Genomic DNA, 26,741 nt, shown 5'->3' with positions numbered 1-26,741 from the left:
CTTTCGGGTCGTGTCTCGCAGCCTGCGGTGGCGTTGGGTGGCCCCTCCCCCCTTTGGGGGGTCGGGGCTGGCAGGGCAGGTTTCTTCCCCTGCGCTCTGTCGAGTCGTCTTGGAGTGGGTACGTTTGGGCGTCGTCGAAACGTCGTCGTCCCTCAGATGGGTTTCCCGTCTGTTTCCGGTTCCGAAACGGGACTGCGCGGACCTGCGGTTCATTCTGGACTTGTCCCGTCTGAACCCCTGGGTTCATTGCCCCTCCTTTCGGATGACTACGCTGTCTCAGGTTCGGCTCCTCTTGGAGCCGGGAGCTTGGATGGTGTCCCTGGACCTCCGGGACGCTTATTGGCATGTCCCGATTCATCCGCGGTTCAGGGACTGGCTCGGTTTTGTTGTGGGGCGTCTGAGTTACCGCTTTCGTTGTCTCCCGTTCGGGTTGAACCTGGCACCTCGCGTGTTCACGCGCTTTACACGGGTTGTGGTGGCTCGTTTGCGTCTCCTAGGTGTTCGGGTGTTGGCCTACCTCGACGACTGGCTGGTTTGGGCTCCCAGCCAGTCAGCTTGCTTGCTAGCCAGGGATTTGGTTCTTTCCCAGCTCGCCGAGTTCTTGGTGAACTGGAGGAAGTCCCATCTGGTTCCCTCTCAGGTTCGGACTTGGCTGGGTCTCGTGTGGGACTCTCGAACCGCCTCCTTGTCTCTCCCTCTGGAGTCTCTCCTGCGGCTGCGGTCCCGCCTTCGTCTGTTTCTGGAGGGCCCTCGGGTCACCCGGCGGTTGCTCGAGGGGCTGTGCGGGAGCCTGAACTTCGCGATGGTGGTCTACCCGCCGGGTCGGGTTTGGCTTCGACGGCTGTTCTGGTTCCTTCGGGGTTCCCCCTTCCGCCTCTCTCGCGATCGCAGAGTTCGACCCCCGGGGGCCTTGCGTCGGTTGCTGCGTCACTGGCTTCCTCTTCGGGTTTTTCGGGGTTCTGTGCCTTGGCGCCTACTCGAGCCCTCGCTCGATGTGTACACGGATGCGTCGTCTCTCGGCTGGGGTTTTGTGACCAGTGCTCACCAGGCCGGCCAGGGGCGTTGGGATCCGTCCTTCCGTCGAGCTCACAGTACAGTGCGGGAGTTCGCGGCAGTGTGGTTTGCTCTGGGGAGGATTCGGGTGGCCCGCGGATCGACGATTCGGCTCCATTCGGACTGCTCTCCGGTGGTTCATTGCCTGAACCGCGGGGGTTCGATGCGGTCCTTGTCTCTTTGGGGTTGGTCGCTTTGGGTGACTCGTCTGCTGAGTTCTTGGGGTTTGGCTCTCCTGGCGGTTCACGTACGGGGCGTGTCCAACGTCTTGGCCGACGCCCTGTCTCGCTTCGTTCCCCTCTCCACGGAGTGGACGGTCGACGACGAGTCCTTCCGTTGGCTTTGCCAGACGTTCGGGCGCCCCGAAGTGGACCTCTTCGCGTCGGCGTGGTCGCGGCGTCTTCCCGTTTATGTGGCGCCCTTCCCAGATTGCGAGGCCGTCGGGGTCGATGCCTTTCGGCTAGACTGGTTGAGGTGGGGGTTCCTGTACCTCTTTCCCCCGGTTCGGCTGTTGCTCCAGGTCCTGACTCGCTTAGAGACTTACCGGGGGAGAGTTGTCCTTCTGGCCCCTTGGTGGCCGGCCCAGCCTTGGTTTCAGGCGCTGGTTGCTCGGTGTCCGAACCCGAGGGTTTTCCCGCGGCTCCGCCTCTTTCAGCAGATCGGACCGGTACGTCACGTAGCTGGTTCGATCTTCTCCTCGAGTCTTCGCGTATGGTTTTTTTGACTCGAGTCTATCATCTCTATGGTGATCAGGTGGCCTCCTTGTTGGTGTCCCACCTGAGGGCTTCTTCTTGGCGGCAGTATGAAGTTTCCTGGCGGTCCTTCCGTTTCTTTTTGCGTCTTCGTCGTGTTAGCTCCTTGTCTGTTCGGGTGGTCTTGTCCTTCCTCTCGTGGTTGTTTCAGGACCGTCATCTTATGCCTAACACTGTCGCTCGTATCGTGCGGCGCTGGCGGAGCCGCTTCAGCTTGCTTTCGGTATCGATGTTACGTCTGCGCCGTTTCGCAAGCTGTCTCGTGCATTGTTTCACCTCCGGCCTGCTCATGCGTCGCCTGAGCCGTCCTGGTCTTTGGACAGAGTGCTCGCTTTCCTTTCATCTCCTCGTTTCGTTGTGACCCCTTCGGTCCAGGATTGTTTTTCCAAGGCACTTTTCTTGTTGGCTTTGGCCTCTGGGGGTCGGGTAGGGGAGCTTCATGCTCTCCTCCGGCTCAGGGGTTTCTGCTCTTTTGGTTGTGGTGATAGTTTTGTTCGTTTGCAGCCGTCTCCTTCTTTTCTGGCGAAGAATGAGACTGCTGCATTCCGGAGGGGTCCATGGGTGGTTGATGCTTGGTTGGTCAGGCCGGGGGTGCATCATGTTTTGTGTCCGGTTGCGGCGCTTCGCCGTTATTTGCGCGCCACAGCTTCTGTGTCCGGGGACGCGCTGTGGGTTGATCCGGTTTCCCTTCTTCCCTGTTCGCGGGTTCGGGTCTCTCAGGTCGTCCGCAGGGTTATTAGGTCCAGCCAGCCTGCGGTCTATCCCCGTGCCCATGACGTTCGTAAGTTCGCGGCTCTTGCTGCCATCTTTGGGAATATGTTTTGGTCTGATATTCGGGCGCGGGGATTTTGGCGGTCGAACAGGGTCCTGGCTGCTCGTTACCTTGTGAATGTCCCTGGGCCTCGTCGGGCCTGTGTTGCTTTGGGTCGGCGGTTGCAGCCAGTTGTCTCGGCTTCGAGTTGAGGGGTGAGCGACGACCGCCTCCCGGGTAAGTACCTCTTTTTCTGTCTGTGGGTAGTTAGCTCCGGGGAGCCGACGGGGCTCCCCCCAGAAAACCAGCGTTGAATGTAATGAAACGCCATTTTCTGGGTGAGTCCCGGAGGCTCCCCGGCATCCCTCCCTCCCTCCGGTCGGCGGTTTTTCGCGTTTTTGACATCCAGCCTCAAGAACTGAGGTGTGGGTAGCCGGCGCGGGGGGTCTGGGGCTCCCCCTTCCCCCTCCCGGGGAGGGGGGAGCTGCGCAGACAGCGGCGCGGCAGTGTGTGACGTCACACTAGTTTGCTTGTTTTCGGTTGGGGAGTTCTATCCACTAGTTCGGTTTTTGGTAGCAATTTTAACCAGAATAGGGGTTTGTTTTGGGGCGCTTACCTTTCTGGGTGCCTGTTCCGGTCGATGGCAGACATAGAATGCTTCCAACTACACGGGGGCTTCTATAGGCCATTGCTCCCCTTGCCTCTCTGAGGGGGCCCGGTTCTGGCCGTAGTCCCCGGTAGGCCTAAGAACTCCATACACATGACTGATGCCAAAGTCTGACATTAGCATATCAGCCTGGGATAGCTCCGGGGAGCCTCCGGGACTCGCCCAGAAAATGGCGTTTCATTACATTCAACGCTGGTTTTTTTGCAAGATCATTGCTGATATGCGCCCAGGGATTTGGGTAGCGGTGTTCCCTTTGGATACATTATAGTTTTGCGAAATCATGTAGATTCATGCGTGAGTGGGGTGGCTTCGGGAAGACTGTAGGACATTTGCTGGGGAAGGGAAGGGGTGTGAGAGGTAGTTGTTCCCGGTTCAGAGGTGTGAGTGTATTTAAGTTTGAAGGTGTTTTTATTTTTTACTAATTTTACAGCCTTGGCGGGTAGGCAGTTCCGCACAAAACATGATTTTTTTTTATTTATTAATTTTCGTGACTGGCTGCTAATGCTAGTAGGTAGCTTCAACGAGGGCAGGAAGCCGGTGGCTTGTCGGAGGTCTCTCTATTTTGCCCTGATGATCCTTTCTGCTTTTTTTTCTAAAAGCTCAGAAGAGTTTATTTGGCTGATTTTTCGGCTTCTGCAGGTAGGTGATTCCGTAAGTTATTATAACCTGCCATAGGACGGTTTTCTTTATGCTGTCCCTTATTCCAATGGCTTAAGAAATACTATTGTTGAGATAACTGTTATAATTGTACTTACGGAATCTTGGGGATAGAATTTCAGAAATATATATGTAGCTTCGGTGATTATATCAATGATAGAAATTCCAAATATATTGGGACCCTCGACAATAACATATGTGATCTGTTGTGATGCCAAAAAATATAGCTTAATACAGAACATATATATATTTTACAAGAAATTAAACTTTTATTAATTGAACACTAAAGAGTTAATTAATCTTTACAAGTGTTAAGATATTGAAGTTGGGACTCTGCCCCACACAAAATGGCTGATGCAACTGGGGAAATTGTGTATAATTCTAAAAATTGCATAACTCTAACCCAATGCTTTCTAAATTTTTATTTCAAAGGTTAACATTTGTTTTGTGGCATATTTCCATATTAAAAATAAATTCAAACCTCTGCAAATATAAATATAAAGCGCTTAGAACTATAGAAAATGCAGCATTGCTATGTTTTGTATTGCAAAAAAATCCAACCGACTGCATGTTCAAATAATGACAGTTTATCGCAGTTGACCCTTAAACATCCCGTTTGTTCATTAAATCCCCTATTGATGATTTTTTTATAATTATACATAGTGATGTAAGCTTTGCTATGGTGATGATGTGATTCTAGTTTGGGGAACGATTTCAATATGATAAACATTCTCTGGCTAAATGATTAATGGCTCACACAGACAATTATTAAATTTAAATTATTATTATTGCTTTCACAGAAAATGAAATCTTTAGTTTGGCTACAGAAAATGGTGCAAGAGCTCAGGAATGACTTGGGTAAACAGTTTCAACCTAAAACACTACACATATAAACATGTCTTTCTTGACCTCATTTTTAATTTATATAGAGTACTGAAAGCTCATTTTCCATAGGAAATATACTAAGGAATTTATTTTACGGCTAGAATGTAAACTAGGACCCCCTCATTCAGGTTAAAAGCACGACAATTATTGAACATTTACCCACCATGAAACACACACGACTCAGAAGCCATTTAAACCCCAAATATCCAACCCCCACATGCTATCCTGGTTCCTTGGATTGCCTACCATGACCAAGAACCCCACAGTTTCTTGCAAATTCAAGAAAAGGCTTACTACACAGTAATATCCAACTTGTTCTTTGTAAGGAACCTTGACCCCCTCTGTATGCTTGACCCCACTGGGTCACTCGTAGGTAGGGGGGCCCCTATTGATGACGTCAGGTCACGTGATACCCCTGCGACGCTGGGTGAATTTTTCTTCTGGAGACTCGATTTGGCATCTGGCTACCACTGACCGGATGTTTTCTCTGGAACAAAATTGAAAGAAAATGGGACATATATCTGGGGAAACTAGCACAAATATAACTCTAGTCTTTGTTCCCATTTATTTTTCCACCTGACTATTTTTACCTGATTATCCCTTAAACTGCGCAACGCGCCTGCAGGCTCACGTCTGGTTTGCACAACGCGCCTCCGGGTATTTGTATTTTTCACGTTCCATTCAAAACTCCCGCGGCTACATGGGGTTCACATCAGCTTCCTCAGGGCTCTTGTAAACAGACACCATCTTTAAAAAAAATCGTGGTCCACATTCCCGGATGTGGAAGCCTCAGTAGTGTGTGAGCAACCAAGGCTGGCGCTTGCAGCATGAGTGCACAGCACTGCTGTTCAGTGTGACCACAGCATCGCCTAATAATGTCAAAATATATATGTAACTTGTATTATTTAGCTATGATAGTGTTATAGAAGAGCCTGAGTGTGATAATGACTGGGTACAATGTTCAAATATCAGTGATTCAATGCTGTTCACGATGTTCACAGCGCTAGCCACAGCATTATTTCGTCCATCTAGGAATCTTCAAATGATTTCTTAGGTTCCTTTTCAAACTAAATGTGTGATCAATTATTCATTTACAGGAATTAGTGACCAGGATTGTGATAATAGTAGGATTGTGGTTATAATTAGCGTTGTGCGTAGTATTGTGGAAGGAGGAATTTTGGTGAGGGAGGGAGGGCGAGAATTGAGGTAGCCTCATTGTGTGTGTGTGGCTGCCACTCTTGTTTTGCTCACCATACTAGCTTAGTGGTTCGCTATGGGCAACACATATGTACATGGGTATATATAGTGTGTGTATATAGTGTAAGAACAGCAACAGAAGAATGTTAAGAGGAGCTATTTTGGTGAGGGAGGTGACGTAATCGTAGCGTCGTCTGTGTGATTTTTCATGCAGTGTATGGTGGCCACTGTACTGTTTGGACACAATACCGGCTTACTTGCATAGTTCTGGTAAATAAAACATGTAGATAGGTATATAGAACATGTGTAATAAGAACTATAACAGTATAGTGGGAGGGGCAATGTTGGCGAGTAAGATGTTGGAGTGAGAGAGACTGGCTGGGTGTGGCTGCTCTCACTCGAGGTGTTCTGAATGTGTTCATGGCCAAATGCTCCTATTGGCCCATACGAGGCAGCTGCTATTGGCCCATACGAGGCAGCTGCTATTGACCCATACGAGGCAGCTGCTATTGGCCCATACGAGGCAGCTGCTATTGGCATATACGAGGCAGCTCCTATTGGTCTACACGAGGCAGCTCCTATTGGCCCATACGAGGCAACTCCTATTGGCCCATACGAGGCAGCTCCTATTGGCCCATACGAGGCAGCTCCTATTGGCCCATACGAGGCAGCTCCTATTGGCCCATACGAGGCAGCTCCTATTGGCCCATACGAGGCAGCTCCTATTGGCCCATACGAGGCAGCTCCTATTGGCCCATACGAGGCAGCTCCTATTGGCCCATACGAGGCAGCTCCTATTGGCCCATACGAGGCAGCTCCTATTGGCCCATACGAGGCAGCTCCTATTGGCCCATACGAGGCAGCTCCTATTGGCCCATACGAGGCAGCTCCTATTGGCCCATACGAGGCAGCTCCTATTGGCCCATACGAGGCAGCTCCTATTGGCCCATACGAGGCAGCTCCTATTGGCCCATACGAGGCAGCTCCTATTGGCCCATACGAGGCAGCTCCTATTGGCCCATACGAGGCAGCTCCTATTGGCCCATACGAGGCAGCTCCTATTGGCCCATACGAGGCAGCTCCTATTGGCCCATACGAGGCAGCTCCTATTGGCCCATACGAGGCAGCTCCTATTGGCCCACACGAGGCAGCTCCTATTGGCCCATACGAGGCAGCTCCTATTGGCCCATACGAGGCAGCTCCTATTGGCCCATACGAGGCAGCTCCTATTGGCCCATACGAGGCAGCTCCTATTGGCCCATACGAGGCAGCTCCTATTGGCCCATACGAGGCAGCTCCTATTGGCCCATACGAGGCAGCTCCTATTGGCCCATACGAGGCAGCTCCTATTGGCCCATACGAGGCAGCTCATATTGGCCCATACGAGGCAGCTCCTCCTATTGGCCCATACCCCCTCCCCGCTCAGCTCGTTGTCGCCGTGTGGGGGCTTCGTGGGCGGCTGCTGGAGTGTGATGCTCCTTCGGACAGTCCTCTGTCCTTTTCTAGCCTTGTGCTCCTGCTGCCGTCCTCTCCAATTCTGCTGGGCACCTTTTCCTTTTCCTTCTGTTTCGTTTTTCTCCCCCCTCTTCTCCTATCTGCTGGCCGTTTCCTGCCGACCTTTTGCTCGTTCTGGTTCTTCCATGGACTTCTTCTATTTTGACGCCCGGGTGCTTGAGGAGGCATACTCATGCACCCGTAGAACTGCAGTACCCGACGTCGAGAGCGAGGGGAACCTTTTATTGTCAATCCCCACTTCGTCACTGAACCCGATCTCGACGGACTGTCGGTTTCTTAAGGTGGCGTTTGTGGGGCGTATACTCACGACGCACCCCTAGGAGGCCCCGACAAGATCGGCGATAGCTTCTTGTTGGGTGTCCTGCCTCTAATTGTGGCTCCATGGTGGGTGTGGGGGCACATTCGTGAGTGAATTCGTAATTTCGTCAAGATGATAACCCCTGTTTCGGCTGCTTCTGGCTTACCTTTTCAGGCTCGTGGGGTGGGCGACCAAGCCCCCGAGTCGGTCCGTATTGGAAGACCGGGCTCTGTAGCCTCCGTTGCATTGGGCCCCGACCTTGCTCCTCCTTTGGCCTCTCTGACTCCTTCCCCTGGCTCCCCTCCCTCCTCTGTGGTTGGGTCGAGCCCCAAGCCCCCAGTGGTGACTACCTCGTCCCCTGGCGCGGCTCCTTCTCTAGTTGTAACTACTGCGCCTTTTAACCCCTCTCTCTCTGGGGGTTCTCACCGCCGTTCTCGTCACGGCCGCCCTCGCTCGATTCCTTCCAGTTCTGCTACCTATCAAGCCTTGTTTGGTCCCGCTTCGTGGGCCAAATATTTTGATCTCCTCCCTCTTGATTCTGCGCCTCCTGACGATTTCTCCCTCCATCGACATCTCATTGATTCCGTGGATGCCTCCATTACTTTCAACCCCACTCGTCTCGGTACACGTGTCGTTGCTGCTCCTTCTCAGGATGCTGCTTCCCGCTTGGCTGCCTTATCCTGCCTTGGCGAGACCCCCGTTCGGGTCTCGAAGAACGCTCAGTTGAATGCCAGTGTTGGCACTATTTTGCTCCCGCCCCATGTTGCGACCAGTGTTCGGGACCTGCGCGACTGCCACGACGATATTCGACATATCCTCGCTGCCAAGGGTCATTCTATTCTCCAGGTGGACACGTTTACTCGTCCCCCTCGTGGTAGTCGCCGTCAACCCCTCCGGGTTGTGAAGATTACCTTTGATGGTAGGACCCTTCCACCCTCTGTCATTCTTGCTGGTGCCAGGTGCTCTGTCCAGGAGTACATTCCTTCTCCTCGGCTCTGCAACAAGTGCTGGAGGTTTGGGCATGGTGCCCTCCGCTGCTCCGGGACTGTATCTCTGTCCTTTGTGTGGTGGCGAAGGTCACTCTAAATCGGAGTGCACTTCTCCCCAGGCTCGTTGCCTCAACTGCGGTGAGGCCCATCCTACCTTCTCCCGTGCGTGTGTCCATTACAAGCTTGAGGCAGCCGTCCTCAACCTGAAGCACCGGGAGCGTTTATCTTTTCCTGAGGCGAGGCGCCAGGTTCGCCGGCTCCCGCCTTATGCTAATATCTCTTATGCTCGTGTGTTGCGCTCTTCCTCTCCACGTCCTTCCCGCCTTCCTCAGACTCACAACCGTTTCCGGGCCTTGGACCCTGATGCGCCCACTGCCCCCTCCTCCGTTCCTTTGGGTTCTCTCCCGAAGGATCTTCCTCCTGGTCCTCTGTCTGGGGTTCCCCTTCCTTCTACCCGGTCTGTCGTGTCTTCTGTGTCTTCTTCCTCGTCCCCCTCCGATCCTCCTTCCCATCCTCTTCCTCCATCTATTGGCTCTCCCCACCGCCTGTCGGTGCGGGCGGATGTCCATCGCTCTCCTAACGGTCGTCGTGTGTGCTCTCGTTCGGCTTCTCCTGTTGAGACGCTGGAATCCGTTGCCCGGTACGTAGTTGCTGGGACACCGGTCTCTTTAAGTCAGAAGCGTAAGCCTGGCTCCTCTCCTTCCTCTTCCCCGGCGGGTAAGAAGGCTTCGCTTTCTTCCTCAGCTCCTCCTTCTGGCTCTGTTGCTCCTTCCCCTCCCGTTTCAGTGCTTGCGCCCCCTGTTCCTGCTATGGAGGTTTCTTTGGCCCCTGCTTCCCTTTCGGTTGCTGCTCTTGCTGGGGTGCACTCCCCTCTTTCTACTCCCCCTCCTCCTGCTGCTGTCCTTGACGGCTCCTCTCCGTTGTCTCCTCCTCTTCCTCCTCCTCCTCCAGACCCTGCCCGCCCACCTCTGCTCTGTTCTCCCGTTTCCTTCCCTCCGTCTTTGCTCAGTTTACCCATGCCCCCTAACCCTGACTTTGCTGACCCTGATCCCGACCCTGATATTCTTTAACGTGCTCTGTTGCTCTTTCGCCTTTGTTTCTTCCTTGTTCTGTTTTTGTCCTTTCTCTTCTCGTCGTTGTCCATTCTTCAATGGAACGTTCGAGGTTATTACGCCAATTTCCTCGAACTCCAACTTCTGATTTCGCGGTTTTCGCCCCTTTGTGTCTGTCTCCAGGAGCCAATGCTTGGTGCTCGTCCTGGTCGTTTTCGTGGCTATTCCTTTCTCTCCCCCCCCCCCCCAGCCATTGCTGGGGCTTCTAATTCTTCTGCTCTTTTGATTCGGGCTGATGTTCCCTTTGTTCCTTTACTTTTTCCTTCGCCTCTCCATTGTTCTGCTGCTCGTATCTTTGTGGGGAAATGGTACACAGTTTGTTCCATTTATCTCCCCCCGAGTGTCCCGCTCTCTCTTCCTGATTTGAAACACCTCCTGGACTCCTTGCCGGAGCCTGTGCTCCTGCTGGGTGACTTCAATTGTCGTCATTCTCTTTGGGGTGACGTTCTGACGAATACCCGGGGTCGCCTCCTTGAGCCGTTTCTCCTCTCTTCTTCCCTGTCTCTTCTGAATTCTGGTGAGCCCACTCATTTGGACTCTCGGACTCGCACCCTTTCTTGTCTTGATCTTTCTCTCTGCTCTTCTTCTCTTTACTTAGATTTCACGTGGCAGGTTCTTGATGACCTCCATGAAAGTGATCATTTCCCCATCCTTGTTTCCTTTTTCTCTTTTCGCCCTTCCCTCTCTTTCCCTAGGTGGCAGTTTGCTAAGGCAGCCTGGACTCTATTTACCCTCAGTGCTGCTCTCCCTGACCTCTCCCTTCTGCCTCTCTCTCGCGCTCTCCTCCTTTTTCATGACACTGTCTTCAACGCTGCCCTCCGCTCTATTCCTCGCTCTTCCTCTCGGGGTCCACGGAAGTGCGTTCCCTGGTGGAATGCGGACTGTGCTCGGGCTGTCCGCTGTAAGCGTGCAGCCTGGAAGAGGCACCGCCGTAGGCAGACGTCCGATTCTTTTCTTTTCTTTCGGAAAGCGAGTGCGGTGGCCCGTAGGGCCATCCGTACGGCTAAACGTGAATGTTGGGCATCTTATGTCTCGACAATTACGTCCGAGACCCCTCTGGCCCAGATCTGGAAGCGTATCCGCAAGATAGCGGGTAAGTTCGTTCCCGATGTTTCACCGGTCCTTCACCTCCATGATACTCTTGTGGCGGACCCGTTGCAGGTCGCTTCCGAACTGGGTTCCCATTTTTCTTCTGTTAGCTCTGGTCTTCATCTTCCCCAATCTTTCCTTCTTCGTAAACCTGTCCTTGAGTCTCGTCCTTTAGATTTCTGCACTCGTCTTCAGCTTCCCTATAATGATCCCTTCTCTCTCTCTGAACTTCGTTCTGCCCTGGCCCTCTGCGGTTCTACGGCGGCGGGCTCCGATGGTATTCATTATGAGATGCTTCGCCATCTCCCTCCGAGCACGTCTCAGTATTTACTGAGTCTGTATAATCGGATCTGGGAGTCGTCGTCAGTCCCTGCGGACTGGCTCGATGCCGTTGTCCTCCCTGTTCGCAAACCGGGGTCTCTGGGTACTTCCCCTAAGGACTTTCGCCCTATTGCTCTCACAAGTTGTGTCTGCAAACTCTTTGAACGTATGGTTAACGTTCGTCTGATGTGGTTCCTGGAACACCATCACCTCCTCTCCCCTTCTCAATTTGGTTTCCGCAAGTGCCGCAGCACGACAGATGTCCTGGTGAACTTGGAGGTCTATATTCGTACTGCTTTTGCTGCGAAGACCTCCGTTGTTGCCGTCCTTTTTGACCTAGAAAAGGCTTACGACACCACTTGGCGTTATCATATCCTATCTCAACTTCATTCTTTTGGCCTTCGTGGTCATCTCCCTCTCTTTCTCCGCAGCTTCCTCTCTCGTCGTTCCTTTCGGGTGCGCCTTGGTACCGCTCTCTCTCCCTCTTTTCAGCAATACGAAGGTGTGCCCCAGGGGTAGTGTTCTGAGCACTACTCTTTTTCTTGTTGCCCTCAATGGTCTTCTTTCCTCTCTTCCTTCTGGTGTCTTCTCCGCTCTCTATGTCGATGATCTTACCCTTTGTTGTCAGGGTGATGATTCGCCTCTCCTTCAACGCCGGCTTCAACTTGCAATTGATGCCGTGTCGTCTTGGGCCACAGGTCATGGCTTCAAGTTCTCTACTTCTAAGACTTGTGCCATGACTTTTACGCGGAAACGGGTTGTTCTTCGTCCCTCTTTGTCGCTTTATGGTCATCCCCTTGAATACAAAGATTCCGCGAAGCTTTTGGGGTTATTCCTTGACACTCGTTTGTCTTGGTCTCCCCATATCTCTTACCTCCGTGTTGAGTGCTCTAAGGCCCTTACCCTCCTTCGGGTCTTGTCCCATACTTCTTGGGGGGCAGATAGGCGCGCACTCCTTGCTTTACATTCCTCTCTCGTCCTGTCTAAGCTCGATTATGGTTGCCCTGCTTACTCGTCTGCTTCTCCTTCTACTCTTCGCCGTCTTGATGCTTTGCACCATACTGGGTTGCGCCTCAGTTCTGGTGCCTTTCGTTCGACTCCCATCCTTAGCTTGTATGTTGACACTGGCTTCCTGTCTCTCCAGGACCGCCGTGATCGCTACTGTCTTCGCTATCTTGCGCGGTCCTTGCAACATCCTTCCTCTCGCCTCTGTCGTGCTTTAACTTTTACCCCTCCTGCGGTTCCTGTTCCTCTTCACCACCTCCCTCTTTCTGTCCGGTTATCTCGCCTACAGGATTCTCTCTCCGTTCGTATTTCTGATGTTTCTCCTCGTGTTGTTCCTTCTTTGCCCCCGTGGAGGGTCCCTCTTCCGCGGTTTTGTACTTCCTTGACCCGTATCACTAAGGCTTTTACCCCTCCTACGGTTCTCAAACGCCTTTTCCTCGAGCACTTTTCTTCTCACTCCCGCTCCGTTTCTGTCTTCACCGATGGGTCTAAGTCAGCGGACGGTGTTGGCTACTCTGTTGTTTTTCCTGATCGCACTTATATGTGTCGCTTGCCTCCGGAGACTAGCATCTTTACAGCAGAACTTTATGCTATTCTCTATGCTCTTCGTCTCCTGCTTTCTCGTTGTCAGTCTTCCTTTGTGGTTGTTGTTGACTCTCGTAGTGCCCTCATGGCTCTCGGGTCCTTTAATCCGGTTCATCCGGTAGTTGTCGAGATCCAGCATTGGCTGTTTCTCGTTCACAGTAAATTTAAGTCGGTTGAGTTTTGTTGGGTTCCCAGCCATATTGGTGTGTCTTTCAATGAGCGTGCGGATGCTGCCGCTAAGGAAGCTGTCCGCTCTTGTCCCATCTCTCGTAAAGGCATTCCGTATTCCGACTTTTACCCAGTTATCCATTCCTCAGTTCTTACCCGTTGGCAGGCTTCTTGGTTGTCTGTTACTGGTAACAAGCTACGTACTCTTAAATGTTGTGTTTCCTCGTGGCCGTCCTCCTTCCACCGTAACCGGCGGTGGGAAACAGCTCTGGCGAGGTTGCGTCTTGGCCATACTCGCTTAACCCATGGTCACTTGATGGAGCGCCGCCCTGCTCCTTATTGTCCTAGTTGCATTGTCCCTCTTACGGTCGTGCATGTCCTGACTTCCAGGACGAGCGTGTGTCTTGCTTTCCGACCGCCCCTCGCGGTCATCTGTCCCTCGATAGAATTCTTGGTGACTCGGATACTTTTGATATCGTTCGCCTTATGCGTTTTTGTTCTCGTATTGGCATCCTTGGTGATATTTAGCGTCCTCTGATTATTCTGCACATTTGATGGTGCTACATAGCCTTCCCGGTTTGGTGCATTCGTTCAGTCGGGAACTGAACGCGAGCCTGCACGAGAGTCGTTCTTGGCACTCAAATGTTTAGAGATTAAAAGCTTTCTAATTAGAGGGGGGGTCAACTAAGATACCGCATCATTTAGTGAAATTTGCAATATCCAATAGTTTGGATGTTGGGGAACTGAGCCAGGACTTGCACGAAGGTTGCTCAGCATCCAGTGCAAATGATGAAACATGTGGGAGAAAGAAAGATTTTCTTTGTGATGGAAAAAGAAAGCTTTAACGATTGGTACTCTAAGTATTGAAAATCTCAACAACTTTATAGCACATAAAAGTCTTAAAAGACAATATTTTTCAAGAGCAAATGTTTGTCAATGTTAATAATTTTATTATTATTAAAAAAAAGGGAATAATAATTTTAAAAACAAAGCCTTCCAAACCTGGCTCATTAAAATATTATTTTATGAAATCTCATAAGTATTTATGCAATATTCAATATAAAGCGATCATAATGCGCAATGGCATTTCATTTTTATAGAGGAAATTTATAAAGTAAATATAATACCAATGCGAAACAATTTCTATCTGACGTATTATTTTAAATACAGTTGGCGAAAGTTAGTAAGCCCTGCTTACTAACCGATGCTAGCCCTGCTTACTAACTCATGCTAGCCCTGCTTACTAACTCATGCTAGCCCTGCTTACTAACTCATGCTAGCCCTGCTTACTAACTCGTGCTAGCCCTGCTTACCAACTCGTGCTAGCCCGGCTTACCAACTCGTGCTAGCCCGGCTTACCAACTCATGCAAGCCCTGCTTAATAACTCATGCTAGCCCTGCTTACTAACTCATGCCAGCCCTGCTTACTAACTCATGCCAGCGCTGCTTACTAACTCATGCCAGCCCTGCTTACTAACTCATGCCAGCCCTGCTTACTAACTCATGCCAGCCCTGCTTACTAACTCATGCCAGCCCTGCTTACTAACTCATGCCAGCCCTGCTTACTAACTCATGCCAGCCCTGCTTACTAACTCATGCTAGCCCTGCTTACTAACTCATGCTAGCCCTGCTTACTAACTCATGCTAGCCCTGCTTACTAACTCATGCTAGCCCTGCTTACTAACTCATGCTAGCCCTGCTTACTAACTCATGCTAGCCCTGCTTACTAACTCATGCTAGCCCTGCTTACTAACTCATGCTAGCCCTGCTTACTAACTCATGCTAGCCCTGCTTACTAAATCATGCTAGCTGCCTTCTTACTAACTCGTGCTAGCCCTTCTTACTAGCATGAATTTATCTTCACACTTTTCAAAAGGTGGAGGTCTAACATTTTCTGAAAACCTTTGCGCTTGATATACCACCACTGACAAAAAAGGCAACTGATGGATTCGACTTTTAAATTTTTACACATATCAAAAAGTATTGCATAGCAACAGTAGTCGCATAACATGAGTTATTGGGGCCCCCCACCACAATAGCTGTGAGCTATAAAGGTGTTAAAAAAAAATGCAATTTCATACGGAATATGAACAGCGAACAGATTCCTAGTTTATATTAAATTACTCAAAACACTAAATTATTTTCCTTCATAGTTACAAGTGTTAATAATGTACAATGGGGCGTCATACCTAACACAATATGGCTGAGGCCCCACTATTTAGCATTCTTTTTGTATTCTATTAAATATGACAGATAATGTTAATGTTTGTAACGTTTATTACAAAAGATACATACATTTGATGCTATTTTTCATATTAAAATCTAATTTGAGGCTCGACAAATTTATCTATAAAATCTGTAAACAGGTTAGAACCATACAAATGCAAGCACGCCTTAATCCAACCCGTTCTCGCAAATTCGTAAAGTCAATATTGACTTATTAACTACGTGCATAGGTGATATACTAAACATAATAGATACCCTTGAAAAGATTCATAGAAAACACCGACCTTACCTAACCTTGTTAGTATGTTAAGATAAGCATCTTATTGCTTCGTAATTACAATTATTACTTAACCTATACCTATTATAGGTTAGGTAATAATTGTAATTACGAAGCAATAAGATGCTTATCTTAAGATACTAACAAGGTTAGGTAAGGTCGGTGTTTTCTATGAATCTTTTTAAGGGAATCTATTATGTTAAGTATGTCACCTATGCACATATTTAATAAGTCAATATTGACTTATTAAATTTGCGAGAACGGGTTGCTTAATCACCAGTACTTAACTGAATTTCACAGAAAATGGAATCTTTACTTTGGCTACAGAAAATGGAGCAAAGCCGAGGGGGGATGACTGAAATAAACAGTTTCCAACCTGACTCTTCTCGCACACAAACATGTCTTTCTTGACCTCATTTCATATTATATAGAGTACTGAAAGCTCATCTTCCATTGCAAATATACTAAGGAACTCATCTTACGACTAGAACGCAAACTAGAACCCCTCATTCAGATTAAAAACACGAAAATTATTGATTGAACATTTACCCACCATCAAGCACACAGGACTCTTTAAAGCTATCTTAACTTCATTAAAACCCTAATATGACCCATCTCACATGCAGATCCTATTCTATGATTCGCCCTTCATGTCAATGTACCCCACAGTATCATGCAAATTCAAGATAAGGTTTACTACACCTAAATATCCAACTTGGTCTTTGTAAGGAATCTTGATCCCCCCCTTGTATGCTTGACCCCACTGGGGAAATCATAGGTAGGGGGGTCCCTATTGCCGACGTCATGTCACGTGACAGCCCGCGACAAATAAGGAAAATTTCACCTGATTGGCCCATGACCCGGGACGGAAAGAGAATTTTTCTACTCGGCTCCTGATTGGTCAAAAAATCGCGCCCCGTTCTCTCCACTCACCTGTGACCATTACAGAAAATGGAGCTGTGCCAAGGGCTCCTTATACTATTCAGTCATAGCATCATTAAAGTACTCCAAAAACTTCCATATTCGCTTTCAACTGTGTTTTTTGGTTTTAATCTATTGAACATTCACCCTCTGATCTGATCCATTCATAAGTAGGGACCCCCAAATTGATACTGTAGTACTCTGGTTACACCCCGGGCCAAATCGTGAATTTTGCTCATGCTATTAAATACTCCAAAAACGTTTATATGCCTTTCACCAGTGTATTTTTTTGGTTTGAATCTATTGAACATTAATCCTCTTTACCTTTCATAAGTAGGGACCCCCTTCTTGATGCCTTAGACTCATCTTAAAAGCACGCAACGTATCGAGAAAAAACAGATTAGGATAGGGCAGGAGTTGCTCAGGTACACCCTGGGTGGTGGGCCCTGGGGACCCCTGTGGGGAACAGACCACCACCCCACCCCGCCAGCAAGCCAGGTGCGCGCCGACCATGCCCTAACCTAACCGCTTAAAATCAGTTGTTGGTCGAATCAATCTGCAATCTGCTGTATGGTGTCTATTAACCTTGTTTAAATTACTAATCAAGCTGTCAATGTAATCAATCAGAGCTTTAATATAACAATGTGCTTTAATATACTTACTTATCTCTCATCTCATTTTTCTCTTGTAATGTATCTTTATCATTTATCAATTCTGATTGAAATTACCTACTTATAATTATCTGCTAGATTAAGGACCTGCCCGAAACGCTGTGCGTACTAGTGGCTTTACAAGAATGTAAATACTGTACTATCCAATGTATTCTCACAAACCCAATGTACCTTCTTGTATATATATAAATAAATAAATAAATAAATAAATAAATCCGCCCCCGGGACCCAAGTCGGCATGGAAGTGCCCAACCGTTTCTGAAAATTTTTATTCCCCATGTGTCTCCTTTTACACTACTTTCCGCCACCAAGATGATGTTATTAAAACAAGGGTAAAACTAGTGCACTAAAACAGAAGCGAAAGAAACAAACAGGGAAAAAGGAGGAAACCCCACCTACATTTAAAAGTTTGACCCAAATATCACAGTAACAAGGTTATCACAGATAACCGAACTCAATTACGGGCTCATCATATCCCGTGCTATAGAGACATTTCGTTCTGAGTAGCTAAATATAAAAACAACAACATGGCTCAGACAAAACAATTCTACTTTACGGGCTGAAGAGTAAAGTAAAGTAAAGAGTAAAACGACTAAGGTCCTACGAAACAGTCTGTTGTACCCGTTGTAGCATTTTGCCCTAACGATACTTCCTCTCCTTTAACCAGGAGGGGACATCGAAAGGTGAAATACCAGGACACAAAAGCCTTTTCCCCTCAGTTTTGAGGGAGCCTCATCCGCTAACTGAACGCTCAGTGAGCGTTCAGTTAGCGGATGAGGCTCCCCCTACGTCGCCGGACGTTCCTCCGGTTGTTACAGACTCTCCTTCGGGTCTTGCAGTGCCATCGGATGGTCTACGTGCTCCTGTCGCTGTCTCCGCTGCTCCTGAAGGCCTTCCTAGTGATCATTGTGACGCGCCGCCGCCTTCTCCCTCGTCTTCGGCTGCTGCGCCTGGCCATATGTTCTCGCCTCGGGTCCCGCATGTGCTGGGTGCTGGAGTGGCTGCGGCGCCTCCTGCTGTGGGTGGGCCAGTTCCCCCCGTGGTGGAGGCTGATGCCGTTCTGCGTCGGCCGTCGGTTCGTCCAGCTGGTGGGACCCGTGTTTTTGGGTCCGCTTCCGGCTCTGACGATCTCCGGCCGGAGCCCAAGCGTTCCAGGCGCTCGTCGTCTGCCTGGGCCAATGTTGGGGAATTCGGTGACTGTCGGTCCTTGGGAGTTGACGGTGTGGAACCGGATGTGTCGCTGTCTCCACGGTTGGTGGTGGCAGAGGTTCATGTGCCTGCTGATGCTGGTGCCCAGGTCTCAGGGGTGCCTTCCGTTCCTTCTCCGCCTGGGGGTTCTCCGCAGTGGGTGGTGGTGGCTCCCGTTCCCAGGGATGGTGTGGTTGCTGGTGCTGGGCGTGGCCTGGTTGTGACATTACGGAAGGATGCGCGCTGCCCTGGTTCCCTGAAGTCGTCTGGTGGTGTGCCCGTGGACGCTGGTGCCCCGGTAGTGGTGTCTTATGTCCAGCCCCCTCTTGTGAGGGTGTGTGTTGGGGACCTGGGGGTGTCGTGACGCTGAACCCCGGTTCATTCCGAACACAGCGATTACACAACACAACACCTTGCCTCAGCAACCGTTGTGGGTATGGGTATTGGAAGTGTATTGACCTAATAGAGCATGTTAATATGTTATTATTTGTCAGAGTCTATTCTTTGTAATTAAATGACAAAACCCGACGGCCTTTAAATACCTTCCATATGTTCATTCATTGTGTTCCCGTACAAACCTAGTGGTACGCCTCAAGGGTCTGGTGTGTAGGAGTATAGGTGGTAGTAACGGTTGCTGAGGCAAGGTGCTGTGTGTTGTGTAATCGCTGTGTTCGGAATGAACCGGGGTTCAGCGTCACGACATATTTGATGGCAGCGCAAACAGGTTTTGGAACACTGTGCGAGATGAAGGAAGTGTGGTTCTGGTTTAGTTGGTGTGGGAATGTTCGGGAAATGGTAGACGTCGGGTTGTGGTGAGAATGGTGGTTACTAAACGGAGGAAAGAAGGGTCAGGTGAGACCAGGTCAGAGGATTTCGTTAATTAAAGGGACTAGGCCATTGTGGGGCACATGTGTGGTATATTTCTTTCTTTCCAGATTCCGGCAAACGGAGATCCAGAGGACTTCTCAGTTCAACTCCCACAATCAAACTGGCCCCAATCAGCCATCTACCTCAACCATTTCACCCCGCCTCTCAAGGAAGGTATAATCCGATTAACCTTATCCCTAGAAGCGGTAATCTTGTTCCTAGAAGCCTGAAGAAGAATAATTCCTCTTTCCAGGAATTATTAATTTGGCTACGCAGCTGTGGTCTTAATCCCTTGACCTTTCTTAGATATGTGATCCATAGTCTCTCTACTTAACATGTACTTCCAATCATCATTCGTTAAGTGTTGTAGTAATGATCCTTTAGCTAATAATCCCTACTAACTTGTGGATTACAACAGGGGACGTGTTGCCGGCGTCGGTGATGCCACCAAGTCACTGGTCGGCGATTGCCGAGTTACTGCTGAATGACGAGCCGGGGGAATTTCATGGTGGGAGAGTTCCCTTGATGTTGGGGATTGTGGCAGTTACTCACGTCAGGAGTGATACCATTTGGGTCCCCTGCTTGCGAGTGTTTGTAGCTAGGGTTCCGGATGACATGGCGTCCCCGGTGGGTGTACGAGACCCTTGGGGGTGGTTACGTTGGGAGGCGTTCAATGTGCGTTTCCCCCGGGCTTTGTTCCCGGGCAAGTATGTCCGCTGATTGGCCGGTGTTTTGCAGAGTGTGTATTCTCTTCATGTATTACCTTGTATTACAATGTTGTATTGTGTTTTCTTTTTAATTTTCCCTTTGTTTATATATATGATTTGTTGGTGTGTGCATTGTCTTGTGTTATGTTTCCTTTTCTAAATTATGATGTGTTTTGTTGTCGGTCCTTCTGGCCGGTGTTTGTTTTGTTTATTTGCTTACATTATTTGCTTGTTTATTGTTTTTGTTCTTTAATTTGTCTTGATGTATGCTGTTCCTCCATTTTTGCTAATTATTGTCCTGTGCTGTCGGTCCTTCTGGCCGGTAGCTTCTGTATTTTGTTTTTGTTTTCTCTGATATTTTATTGTATTTATTGTCTTTATCTTGCATGCTTGCATGTAAAAATAAAAATAAAAAAAAAAAACTTCGACCAACACGATGCGATCCCCTAGCTCACAGCATCTTCCTTGCAACTTTCTACACGGGCCTAGAAGAACCTCTCAGAGCAGCACTCTGGGACGTGTGGACCTGGCTACATGACACGTACAGCAACCACCCGTCGAAGGACAGGTTCCCACAAGAACCCCCGATGCTGGCCTGGAGACCAGGCAAGTCCCTAAAGGACCGCCTGGTCTCGGCAGCATTACGGTAACCAGATGGCTAGTACAGTGGAGTACAAGCCTGACGAGTGTTCCAGGAAGATCTAATGAAAGGCTGGGGCCCTCAAAACGGCCTACCCAACTGCCTAACTAGAGGCGAACCGCCCTTCTGGAACCCATTACTGAACTGGGGATAGAAATTCGCACACACTAAAAGCTTTTAAAGTGATTAGCACCTTGGTTGGCGGGGGAAGGGGGGAGGTCCTGGGAGGGGAAAACGGGGCTTAGTGAGGCCCTACACCTTGAAACACTGAGATAACTCTGGATGAGCTACTTGATGCTTTAAAAAGTGGCAGCTCTACTGCTCCGGAAAAAGATGGAGTAACGTACAACATTCTTAATTATTTAGCCGGTATAAAACTCAGTCCCTTACTTGATTTGTTTAATATAAAGTTATAGGGAGCGAAAGTTACCAAGAAAATGGAAGGAGGCTGTCATCATTCCTATACTTAAGTCAAACGGAGGCTACAGGCCTGTATCCATAACATCCTACTTTTGTAAACTGATGGAAAGTATTTTGTTAAATAGGCTACTCAACCCTGTAGGTGATAACATGTCCAATAGTCTCTCTGCTTTTATCAAAGGCAAAACTACTGCAGACTGTTTCAAAGTGTTTGCCTAATGTGGATAACAATTGTAGAGGACTTTATAAAAATGGAACTCGGTGTAAGGACGGTAGTGATAAGGGTGGGACCTGGGCTGTCTTCCCTAGTCACATGATTCCACCCCCCCCCCCCATCCCCATCCACCGAGACTCTAAAGCCCCAGGGAATCAACTTGTGCCCCAATCTAACATATCCAAAACTTTTCCACTCTGCAGCCCAAGGGGGGGGGAGGGGTTTAGTCGGGACGGCACTACCTCATCGCTGCCAAAACCAATTCTGTGTGTCTCCTAGTATCCAACTTATTACCGCAGTACATTATGTAACAATATGTACGTGTAAGTAATATTACCAGTTGTGTAACTAGCTTCACAAAATTGTCAGTTGCTTAGCTTAACAAGCAATTGGGTTCAGTTTCTGAACCAATTATTTGCCTCTAACCATTTCCACCACCGCCCATGGGATGCATAATTAAAATATATATTTTAGTTAAAGTACAAAAGTGCGACACCTGGTCTCCTAACTCCTCAATTAAACCCAGCAGCTAAGGACTTGGTTAATACCAATAACATTGGTATTAATAGTGATGAGGGCTGACAAGTGCGCCACATGCGTCACACTACAGTGTTTTGAGAAAGGTACAGCTGTCCTAAAAGACAGGAATTTAATGTTATTACAAGAGACCCAACAGAGCAGCCAGTCCTCATTAGCAAAAGCCAAAGTATTCCATGCAACAGCTAAATCCCGTTTATGAATGAAAAACCTGTTATTACATGATTCACCTGATGGCATTTGAACACTTCTTGAACAAGTGCTTCACTGATTCACTGTCGAACCACAACTAGACAGATGCACTACAATTAATTTTATTCAAAAGAATGTGTTCAAAGAACAAAGTAGTAATGTACAAATTGTAGCAACAGGAGTTACATAACCTATGAAGCCACTATTACGCACAGCGTCTCGGGTAAACAAACACTTCACCCACGTAGTACAAATACAAATAATCGCCCACAGAACCTAAACACCTAACCTAACCAATGCTTAAATATGAACAGTTTGCTAATATATAGCAAAATTTATTTATATTAGAGAAAATCCCAATTTTGAAAGAACAACATTTTAAAATTGATATTCTTTGGGGTCGACCACTGGATGGAATAAGAACATAAGAACATAAGAACAAAGGCAACTGCAGAAGGCCTATTGGCCCATACGAGGCAGCTCCTATTTATAACCACCCAATCCCACTCATATACATGTCCAACCCATGCTTGAAACAATCGAGGGACCCCACCTCCACAATGTTACATAAGAACATAAGAATGGACTTGCTCTGAGGACAGCTTAAACAGAATTTTTTAAAAATCTTGTGAACTCCCTCACAGAGGTAGCGAATGTAATGATTGAAGGCTTAAAATTAGAAAGTAACAGTTTATTTTGAATCCGTTACTTTTTTGGCAATGGTAATGTGAAGACCCACAAACCTGGCTAACCCCTTAGGCCTATAATTTTGCAGATCCCCAAGACAACTTATATACTCTCAGATATTGAACCAAATAATATCTCAATGCCTCCCAACCACAGTCCCTTTTAAACCTAGCAACGAATTCATCATTCTTAAAATGATAAAACCCCACAAGATCTTAGCTTTCCTTGACCTTGAAAGTCTTCATTTACGTACCAGTGAAAAGGACCCTCTACTGTGTATAGAATATTACGTAATCACACAAACGTGACTGCATAAATGAGAAAATCCGTAGGTGCCGTGATGAGGGTTCGAACCTATGTGGGGGTGTTCCCACGCACAAGCTTTGGTTCGAACCCTCACACGGCTTCTACTGATGTTCTCATTCGTGCAGTCACGTTAGTGTGATTACTCTTAGTATTAAAGGGGAAGAGTCAGAGGTAGAACATTCCTGGATGACAGAGCCAGAGTGCATGGGGGGGGGGGGTGAAACTCCTGGTCAGGCTTCAGTAGAAGCCTCAGGAAATCCTTGCATGTTCAGTAGAACTCCAGGTTGCAACCCTTATACCATGTTGTGGCCTAGTTGACTAGGACGTGCGCGTGGGAACACTCACCAAAAAGGGTCAAACCCTCATCACGGCTCCTATGGATTTTCTCATTAATACTCTGTTTCCTCTTTGCTTCTTGCTGAAGATCTTTGGGTGCACTACGCTGTAATCTGAGAGTACCTCAGGGGTATACACATTGTTTAAGCTGCTGTTCTTTAAGTTGAAGGGAGTTATAGTTATCCATATATAAAATGGAAACCTTTGCTCTTCAGTGGTGTCATCAATGTCTTTAAAATAGTTTTCTTCCCATTTTCTGCATATACTTCAAAATCGAAGATGTAACCAGTCTTTGATTCAGCTAGTATGTTCAGCCTTACTCCATACTTACCAGGTTTATTTGGATGAAACTCTCTTGAAGATAGACGGCCCGAACATGTCACTGTGCCATCATCCAGACAGATGTTTGAGGAATATAGTATGTTTTGAACTTGTTTGTTAGATATACCATTATTATTCTAACTTTAATGAAAACAATATTGTCTGTATTCTGTATTGTCTTTTGGAATGGTATTATTGTTATGAGTATGAAAATACTTAACAATCGCTATCACTTTGAAGTTATACAAAAACAGAAAGAAGCTACATGCTACATTTTACCACTACATTGATATCATTGGCATCTACATAATTCCCATCAACTGTGTCAGTCGCAAATGTCTGGCAAACACCTTTTACATTCACTTCTTCCCACTCATTGTTTGCTTGGTTAGGAGCAGTGAACAGGTTGTCATGCATTAAAATTTGTTTCACATGCCAAATATTTCAGTAAATCTCGCATAATAAATAACTGAACAAGTTCCTGAGGTGTGGTTGGTGCTGGGACAGTCAAGCCTGGTGGTCCAGTAGAACACTGAACAAATGGTGCAGTGTTGTCAGTAGACCAGGCATCACTAGAACTGGTATGTGGGGTTCTAGTGGTAAATGATTCACCTGCACGTAGAGGCTGTATCGATAGCCACATCAACATCACTATTCATTTTGTATCTCATCCTCACCGGCTGTTTCAGTTTCTGCCACTTAACTATCAACATCACTCAATTTACATTATGAAAATATTAAGAGGGGCAGATCCCAAACCTACACTCACAAATAAAAGCCACACGAGACCAGAAGGCATGGCAGCATGTGCAGAATACCCCCGTTGAGAAGCAGAGGTGCAATAGGTACTCTGAGAACTATCGACATCAGAGGCCCCAGACTGTTCGACATGCTTCCACTACGCATAAGGGGCGTAACTAGCCGACCTCTTAGTGTTCAAGAGAACCTGACAAGCACCTCCAAAGGATACCCGATCAACCAGGCTGTGAATAGCTGCATCCAACAGCCTGGTTGATCAGTGCAGCAACGTGGAGGCCTGATGGAGGACCGGGCCACAGACGTTGAGTCCCTAAATCATCGCAAGGTAACCGTAAGCAGGAGGGTCACTCACTTTCTGCAGTGTCTAGGTCACTGCCTGAAAATTCAGCAACTACAGTCTGAAATTTTCTGGCGAGAGTTTAACGAGTTCATACTTCTTGCAAACACTCGCTAGCTTTTCCATAGTGTTTTTTTCAAGATGGATTTGCTCTTTTCTTGATCACTATCCACCAAAGAGTAAATTTAGTGAAAAAGGCAGTGAAGAAAACTGAGGAAAAACAGGAAAATGCACACGTTTGGACATGGGTACAGCACTGCGGTCACGAGTATGATCACCAAGACGCCGAGACTTCAGAAACTTGTGTAAGGAATCTTTCAGAACCCTGTATACCACTTATGTAAGACCAATCCTGGAGTATGCAGCTCCAGCCTGGAGTCCATACCTAGTTAAACACAAGACAAAGTTAGAGAAGATTCAGCGGTATGCCACCAGGCTCGTCCCGGAACTGAGAGGATTGAGCTACGAGGAAAGGCTAAAGGAGCTGAACCTCACATCCCTGGAAAACAGAAGAGTAAGGGGAGACATGATAACCACCTACAAAATTCTCAGGGGAATTGACAGGGTGGACAAAGACAAACTCTTCAGCACGGGTGGGACACGAACAAGGGGACACAGGTGGAAATTTAGTACCCAGATGAGCCGCAGAGACGTTAGAAAGAATTTTTTCAGTGTCAGAGTAGTTAATAAATGGAATGCATTAGGAAGTGATGTGGTGGAGGCTGACTCCATACACAGTTTCAAATGTAGATATGATAGAGCCCAGTAGGCTCAGGAATCTGTACACCAGTTGATTGACAGTTGAGAGGCGGGACCAAAGAGCCAAAGCTCAACCCCCGCAAGCACAATTAGGTGAGTACAATTAGGTGAGTACTTATGCTTGGGTGGCTACTCACGTGGCGAGGAGATGCCTCGTGGAGTATACACAGGATGGGTAAAAGGTGGGCGCGCATTTTAAAATAAGTCCCATAAACGGACAATAAATGGATTTTTAACAATTATTTTATTTCCATGATGGAGTTAACGTCATGGCCCTGAACAAGTGAGTTTTGTAAATCATTGAGCGATCATCATCGACCAGGAAGTGTATATTATTATTAAAAGCTGACTTATCATCCGAGGCGAAGAGCTTCTCCTGGCCCGGGTCTCTGCACTGCTTCAGCTGATGTCTCCTATGACTTCACTCCCTCACCAGCTGTCCTCCGGTGTTGGGTGCACCCTTCAAACCTCTCCAATTTCTGGTAGCCTCAGTGGGTAATCATTGGCTTCACATTCAAGCTTCCTTCTAGCTCAGCCCTCCACTACTGGGCTTTCTCGTAGGAGTCTCAGGTCGCGTTCCCGGGGACCTTCCAGAAACCTCTTTCAGAGGTGTTGCAAAGGCTCGTGTGTCTACTAGCCAACTCGACACACTAATAAGCTACACTAGCGCTGAGAGCCACACAGCCAGTCAATACTTGTTGGCTAATATTTAACAATGTCTGCTGACCAACAGTTTCTCGGCCAGAAATAACTCTTACATTAATCATAACCCATGCTCCGAATTGACAGTACGGTTTAATACTAAGTGTAATAAGTACAATTCCTGACTGCTAGGAATAGTACACAATTACACTTGTGCTGTTACATTTACCTCCCCATTTTCGGAGAATGGGCTGTAGTGAGTAATGTTTCCTGTCACTGCACTACAGAATTTGTTAACACTTACCTCTTTTTACCTTTAACTCTTGAATGGCCATTTCTGCACTGGTGGTACTTGTGCAAGTGTCACTGGTCACCGACTTCCTGACTCCCTCACTTCGTAGGGACTGCCTTGAAACCCTGGAGGATAACACTGCACTGTTCACGTTTACTCCGGGGGCCAGATTCACTTAGCAGTTACGCAAACACTTACGAACCTGTACATCTTCTCAATCTTTGGCGGCTTTGTTTACAATTAATAAACAGGTAATGAACTCCGAAGCACCAGGAGGCTGTTATTATAACAATAACAACCGTTGATTGGAAAGTTTTCATGCTTGTAAACTGTTTTAATAAATGTAACCAAAGCCGTCAAAGATTTGGGAACGATGTACACGTTCGCAAGTACTTGCG

General features: G+C 47.9%; 2 long non-coding RNA genes across 2 annotated transcripts in view; both read right to left on the bottom strand.

Moving 5' to 3' along the window:
- Positions 1 to 26,741, bottom strand: part of LOC138358933 (uncharacterized) — a 601,113-nt gene that overhangs the window by 126,614 nt on the left and 447,758 nt on the right. The window lies entirely within an intron of this gene.
- LOC138358932 (uncharacterized) overlaps positions 4,113 to 26,741 on the bottom strand; it is a 68,144-nt gene continuing 45,515 nt past the window's right edge. The window contains exon 2 of the long non-coding RNA XR_011225650.1: positions 4,113 to 5,252. This is a non-coding gene — a long non-coding RNA (uncharacterized lncRNA). The remainder of the gene's footprint in view (positions 5,253 to 26,741) is intronic.

The sequence above is a fragment of the Procambarus clarkii genome, chromosome 8 (genome assembly GCF_040958095.1).
Source record: "Procambarus clarkii isolate CNS0578487 chromosome 8, FALCON_Pclarkii_2.0, whole genome shotgun sequence".
Lineage (NCBI taxonomy): Eukaryota > Metazoa > Arthropoda > Malacostraca > Decapoda > Cambaridae > Procambarus > Procambarus clarkii.
Note: the sequence above shows the minus strand (reverse complement) of the source record. Positions and strands in the feature narration are given on the sequence as shown.